Raw genomic sequence first — 7,637 nt, forward strand, 5'->3', positions numbered from 1 at the left:
GGAACAATGGCTTCAATTTATGTTTATGTATGCCTTGACTAACTATCTGACGTAGCTCATGAACTGGGAGTAAGTCATTTGTGATCTTGCCATCACCAGCATTCGAAATTCCTTGCATAAGTGCCCTGAAATGATCTCTAGTGTTCTCTAATTGTAGTAGAATCGTGTCAATATGTTCTGTGATGATGGAGAAGTGCTGGAAAAGGGTAACGTTACCCTCCAAGTCATTTATTTTATCTATACTCTCGAGAGCTACGTTTTCTGCTTGTTTCAGATTTTTCACAATTGTTTTCATTGCTGAGTTCTGTCCTGTGATGAATTTATCTTGGTATGTTAGTACCTGAGCTATCTTATTAAATTTTTTGTTTATTTCTTTAAGGTCATCCTCTGTAGCCAATCCAAAGATGTTCCCAAGAATTGCGCCGCCCAGATCGAACAAACCGCGCTTATGGCGAGTACGTGTGATATTGTTCCTGTCGCTCAGCACCTCTGTTCCATAAGATGGGAGATCTTGGATCATGACGAGCATAGTTGACTTCGCCTGTTCTAGTTTCCATTTCGCTAACTTCACCATTTCATCCACTTCCTTGGTGATATGTGATTGTGAAACATAATTCCCTATCTTGAAGTCCAGAGTTCGCATCGGCGTCGCAAGTCTTTCTATATAATTAGGTAAGTCATACAAGTAATCTAGACTTATTTCAGTACTCATGACATCCTTGACGATTGTAGTCGTGGCCGTTGGAGCTATGAGGCATCCTTGTCGTACTATATGCTTGGGGTCTAGGTGCGCATATACTCTTACTATGTATAGGAGAATCCATAGCATAAGTCCCTTCATCGTAACCTACCGAAAAAAAAAAAAATCTATTAATTTCCTATAAAGCTGTGGTTGATGATAGTGATGATGTGCGTTACGGTTGGCTGTTATTTCATTTATAGAAGGAGTTTAAATCGATATTTAATTCTCGTAAATGATGTACTGTAGATTTCATTGGAATAGTTGCACCTATGTTCGATTGTTTGGTATATGACCTTAATTTCTTTTTGTAATCATTGTTGTGTTCTTGCTTGGTTTCTTGAGGTACGTTCACCTGTTCGGTTGTATCCGAGGCTGAATAATTATGTGATAATTCCCTTGAAACTCGTTTTAAATGGTCAATATGAACTTGTTTTTCCTCGCCACTTGAAAGTGACTTAATTAAAACTTTGTTTGCCTTTATGTTAATTACTCTGTATGGGCCCTCAAATTTAGGGGATAATTTATTGTCTCTCGTATGAATGACACCGTAAACAATGTCTCCTAAGCTGATAGGTGAATCTTTTGCCTTTTTGTTAAATGCCTCCGTCATTTCTTCCTTGGACATCGTTAATTGTTTTTGCACTCTTTTGTGAATGTCCTGGAATTCACGTAAACGGAGTTTAGAGTAATCATCGTAATTGTATATAGGCATGCTGTCACCTTCTAGGAGCTCATATGGTAATTTTTTATCTGTGCCATATATAATGAAATGTGGTGTGTCACCAATGGATTTATTTATAGACCCATTAATGGAGGCCTCTACTCTGGGAATCCAATCATCCCAGCTTGCATAATTTTCACTGAGAATGTGTCGTAGCACATCTAATACCTTTTTATTTTGTCTCTCTACCAACCCATTCGATGCTGGGTGATAGGCCAAAACGTTAACCTTTTTAATGTTGTATTGTTTACATATTTCTTGTAAGATCTCAGAATTAAATTCTCCTCCATTATCACTTATTAATACCTTTGGGGTAGTAAAGCGACATATTACATTATCTGTTATTGCCTTTGCTACTGTCTCTGCTGTCTTATCTTTAATTGGAGCTAAAATGACATAACGGGAAAAATGATCCGTTGCTACGAATAAGTATAGGTTATTATTGTATGATAATGGCATCTTGAGTAAATCAACAGCGACAACGTCCCATGGTTGATGTGGTACTGGGTAATTACCCATCGGTGCAGGTGTGATTGGGTATCCTTTGTGTTTCGCACATGATTCGCATCTGTCTATATGATTGTGTATATCTCTTCGTAATGAAGGCCAGTAATATAATAGCTGGGCTTGGTTGAATGTCTTATCCTTTCCAGGGTGTCCTGCATGTGGGCTGTCGTGTATCATTCGTAATACTTGGGGTATCATGTCATTAGGTACTACCAACCGGTTAGTATTTCTTTGGCGTTTTGGTTGTTTAGAGTTAATTTTGTATAATGTATTATTGACCATTGTGAATTGTTCAAGTGGGACATGCAGTTTGGGTAATTGTATGTCATCTCCACTTTCTAACTTGTATATTACTTTTGACCATACTGGGTCAAGTCTTTGTGCCTTTGCGATATCCTCGTGGTTTGGGATATTTCCTTTGAGATCTAACGCCGCAACCTGAATTGTGTTCGGGTTCCTAGATAATGCGTCAGCTACTATATTCATTTTACCTTGTATATAATGTATTTGTACACTGTAGTTTTCAACTGTACATTTCCATCTTGCTCTCCTCCCAGAAAGGAGTTTTTCTTTAAACATACCCACCAGTGGTTTATGGTCGGTGAATAAGTGGATTTCGTAACCATATACCAAATCTCGAAACTTTTGTAATGCAAAAATCACTGCAAGTGCCTCAAACTCTGTAGTGCTATAATATTTTTCTGCACCTCTTGTTTGTCTGCTGGCAAATGCAATTGGTTGATTCTTTCCTCTTTTATCTTCCTGCATCAGTACAGCCCCTAATCCTTTAACTGATGCGTCTGTACAAATAAGAAATGATTTCGTGTAATCTGGATATGCTAAACAAGGTGCATTCGTTAGTTTAATTTTTAGATTGTTAAATGCCCTTTTTTGTTCTTCTTCCCATTGGAATACAGCATCTTTTTTGAGTAGTTGGAATAGAGGGAAGGCTATATGAGAGAACTGTGGTACGAAGGACCTATAGTACCCAGCCAGACCTAAAAATTGTCTAACTTCGTCAGTCGTAGTGGGTTCAGGAAAATCTCTCACTGCCTGTATTTTGTCATCAGTGGTGTGAATACCATCAGAGCTTAATTTGTGGCCTAAGAAATTTATTTCCTTAAAGCAAAATTTGCTTTTAGAAAGTTTAATTTTTAATCCAGCATCACTAAGCTTTTGTAAGAGTAAGTCTAATTTCCTGAGATGATCCTTAATATTCTTCGTTGCGATAATAATATCGTCAAGATAAACAAATATTCCTTGTCCTAAAATTCCGGACAATACGTAATTCATAAGACGCTGGAACGTACCGGGGCTGTCCTCAGTCCCATTGGCATTCTTGTATATTGATAATGGCCTCTGTTTGTTGAAAAGGCAGTGTATTTACGTGACTCCTGAGATACCGGAATCTGATAGTATCCGTTTAGGAGATCGATGGTCGAGAATATATTATTCTCAGGACCAATATTCTGTAGAACATCACTTAGCAATGGCATGGGAAATCTGTCAGGGATTGTGTGATTATTTAGTTTACGGTAATCTACTACCGCACGCATTTCTCCATTTCTCTTGGGCACAAAGAAAAGGGGAGCGTTCCACGGAGAAACTGAAGGCTCAATAATTCCAAGCTTTAACATTTCATCGACATACTGATTTGCAAGTGTACGTTGGGAGTGTGGTATGCGATAAGCTGGTACGAAAATTGGTGGTGTTTCTGGGTGCACATTAATCATGTGATTAATCAAGTTAGTACACCCTAATCGTTCTCCGGGCAAAGCTACGGTGTCCCTGTGTGTTTCCAGCAGGGTTAACAAATCATTTTCTTCGTCAAATTCACCTGAGTGAATTAAATTCTCTTTTATTCTTTCTCTATCCGTAGATTTTATCTCACTTGTTACTCCACCAATATTTATTTCCTTCACAGGGGCGAAACATTTTTCAATATTAACTATGCAAGTTCCCTTCTTCAACTGAACTTCCCCATTCATGTGATTAATAATGAATATCTGAGTTAGTCCTTCGTCGTTCGTATGACATAATGCGTTTTCTACTGACAATCCCTTTACTTTACATAATTCTTCTAAGACAAGAACAGTACTATTCCGTAATTTGCTCTTTATGGTAACCTTCATGTATGAATTAGGTGGTATAACCAAATCATTAGTGAGATGGGCTGGAAAAATTGATAAATCAGTACTGTTATCTGAGTCACTAATTCTGGAGGATGGGGTTGCTGGTGTAAGTGGATCTATACACTCATCTGTTTGTGTATGTTTGTTAAAGCCTTTAATATTACCAATTCTTTTTGGCTCTCTTCTACCAATCGGTGAGGGCTCTGAAAGTATTTCCTCTATAAATTCATTATCAAAGTCTATTCCATTCATTTGTGGGAGTATAGTTATGTTCTCAGTTCTCATGGATCTTAAGCCCAGTAACATATGAGCTTTAATTGCTAAGTTTTCAACGATATAGAACAATGCAGAGAATGGTCTTGTAGTTTCTGTGAAACTGAGATTTAATCTTATCATACCTTTTACTGTAATCTCTTGACCATCTACTGTGTTTAATTCTAAATCAGCTTCATCCAGAAAAGTTACTTTCTTTTTATTTTTAAGAATTCTATTTAGTTCTTCATGTGTTATTAAGTTCACTGGAGAGCCTGTATCTAAAAATAAGGAAACGTTTTGATCCTCACATACAGCTGGTATCAAGATACACTCATTTCCCAACATGCCTCCTATGTGAAGTTTAACCTTGTTCTTCTTTACGTTTGTTCGTTTTTTGTCATGACTTGGTCTTCCCCCGATTTGAACATAGACACAATTTTTTCTACTGTTTTGCAATCACTAGTCCAGTGCCCTTGGTATCTATGATGCCTACAGTAAGGACCAAACCCTTGTGTCTTTTGATTATCCTCTTTTGCCTTGATAAAGCATTCATACCTTGTGTGTCCTGGTTTTGCACAGTAATGACACAGAATGGACCTATCCCTTGACTGTGACCTACGAGGTGATTTCCCATAAAAAGTGTTGTTTATAGCGCGAGACCTGCTCGGGCTGCGCGAAAACTTATGAAACTGCCTGTAGGAAGGCGTGTGGGAACGAGGTCTAGGCGTCTTTGCTTGTTTGGGCTGCCTCATTTCAGGTCGCGATCGATTTTGTTCTCTGTTTGGGGTCGGTGTTGATGTTTTCACAGCTGATACTGTCTCAGGTACCCTGATTCTACCAGAATGTGCATGTGTGTCGACCACACCTGCTTTACTGCACTGCATCTCTACCTCGTTCATTAAGTCTAGTAAGCACATTCCAGGGATGTACGCTATTGTTTTGGCGACCTTAAGGGTTCTATCAGGTAATTTACACAAGGCAGCTACATAACCAATGATGTCCACGACGAGGTCTGGGGACATCTTTCCATCATCTGTTATCCACTTAGAATTCTCCAGAGTAGCTAATAGGGTTCTCTTGATTGTGGAGACATCAGCAGTTATTTCACTGAGCACATGGTTTGTAGTGTGCTCCCTTACAAGATCTACAATTTTATGTAATTCTGGAATTATACCTGGCAAGAAGTTCATACCTCCAGAAAATTTCTTCAGAAATTCAGTTTTAAATTCATCATATGTCCTAGCACGATGTAGCTTATCGGAGCGCAATAAATTGCTTGCTGGACATCTTTCCTGGCTTATGCAAGATGAAAAAATAGCAATTTTCTCTTGTTCATCTAGTATGTGGCGCTTGATGAACATTTGTTCGCACTGACTGATTAATGAAATGACATCAATGCGATCCTTGTCTGTGCCAGAGAATTTTGGGGCAGTCTTATCCTCGTGATACACAAAAACGTGAGGTGTGGTTTTTAGATCAGCAGTATTTGTTTCTTGATTCATATTTAATGATTGCCCTGTTAATTCAACTTGTACGAGTTTATCGTTATGTGAGGGAATGGTAGAATATGTATGACCGGACCGGTGAACCCTGTTAAGTATATTGGCATACGTATTTAAGGCAGCTGCGAAGTCGATACTCTCAACGTCTGAAGGGGTTTCCCACTCATCATCCGAAACTCCCGTATTTGTTTCCTTATCTATAACGTGTGGTGTGGGTTGTACAATGGGTGGGCTGTCTCTTAATTGTGAGTCTGATGTTGTGGCAATTTGTGTGTCATCTGGTATTAACGTGGGTGGTTGCGAAAATATTCCTGTCATTAAGATATGATGTTATGAAATACGCCTCTTGTTTATTTATGTCCTAGCAAACTAGATGATTAAATAAGTTGAATATAGCTAATTTTAGCACTGAGAAGAAATGAGCAAGTATAATTTTACCCACTTGATACAGATCGTAGAGGTGTGTCGATACAAAAGTCGATCTCGGAAGAAAAGACAGGTTTGATTGAAGATCTCTTGATAATTCTAGTGGTGTGTTGATGGACGATATTACTCAGGAAACTCCATGGCCTGGTATTTGTTGTGGTTAACGGCTGTCCCAGGCAAACCTCAACATAGAACGTCGAATTTCCAACTTAACTGTGAAAATAAGTGAATATGAGTAGGAGCTATGTGAATAATGAGTAATGAGTAGTGGGTGAGAAGTGCCTGGTGTCAGTCACACGTTGCTTGGCATGGCAGACTCGCGTTGTGATGTCATCTCAGCACATGGTGACGTCGGCTTCCCACACTGGTAGCTGTGGTGAGTGAATGAGTAGCGATGAGTAACTTGAGTGAAGACGAGTGAGTAAGATGAGTTGTAAATCGTGTCTCACTCTTCGTTTGTTTGTTCCCTTTATTCTATGTGGAAGTTTTCTCTGTCCTTTTCTCTAGTGATTTATTCGTTGTGGGATGAAGACTGCCGCTACTTGTAGGTGCGTGTAGAAGATTATACAGACGACGTAGAGTTGTTAATTGTAGTTGATTGTAGATGGCTGTAGTTGATTGTAGATGGCTGTAGACTTTGTAGAACTGAAGCTAACCTTGTAGTCTCGGTTGCTTTTGTAGAAATTTGCTTTTAATTCGGAGACGATGTCCGCAGATTTGCTGGTTTGTCGTTAAGCTACTTGCAAGGCGTCGAGTGATCTCTTGACCTCTGCATCAGCGTAATGATCTGGGAGACGGAGGGGGCAGGAGCTGATATTGTTGGTTGTTGTCAATCTTGATATTTTGTAGGAATTTAATGTTGATTCGTAGACGAGGTTCGTATACGTTCGCTGCCACCAAATGTCATAAAGACTTTGTAGTTACTTGTAGAGAAGTATATTTTAGACTTGTGGTCGAGCGGCTTTTATATCTTGTAGTAGTTTCCCCACCAGATGTCATGTAGTGACGGGAGAGGTAAAGAATAGTATGGGACTATTTTTATTTGTCTTGGAAATATTAAACAGGTATAATAGTATAAGTCCTGGGTAGCTACCTCCCTGTCTCGCTATCTCTCTCTCTCTGTTCTAAGGCTAATCTCCGTCTCGACCTCTCTCTAGGGTCGCTTGTCTCCTTCTCCACTCTCTTTCCTAACATCTCGTGTAGTAGGGTGTGTGTGTCACGTATGTTCCTCATGGCAACAGAACTTTCTCACGAGAGGACTGCTGACAGCTAACTGAATCATCTCCTTACTGGCCGCTGTCGTCAGCTTTCCTCCGTGTAAGCGTTTAGCGCTGCTCGCTTCTCGCAAACAC

Source organism: Coenobita brevimanus, chromosome 19 (assembly GCF_032717465.1).
Source record: "Coenobita brevimanus isolate Jiangsu-jjx chromosome 19, ASM3271746v2, whole genome shotgun sequence".
NCBI lineage: Eukaryota > Metazoa > Arthropoda > Malacostraca > Decapoda > Coenobitidae > Coenobita > Coenobita brevimanus.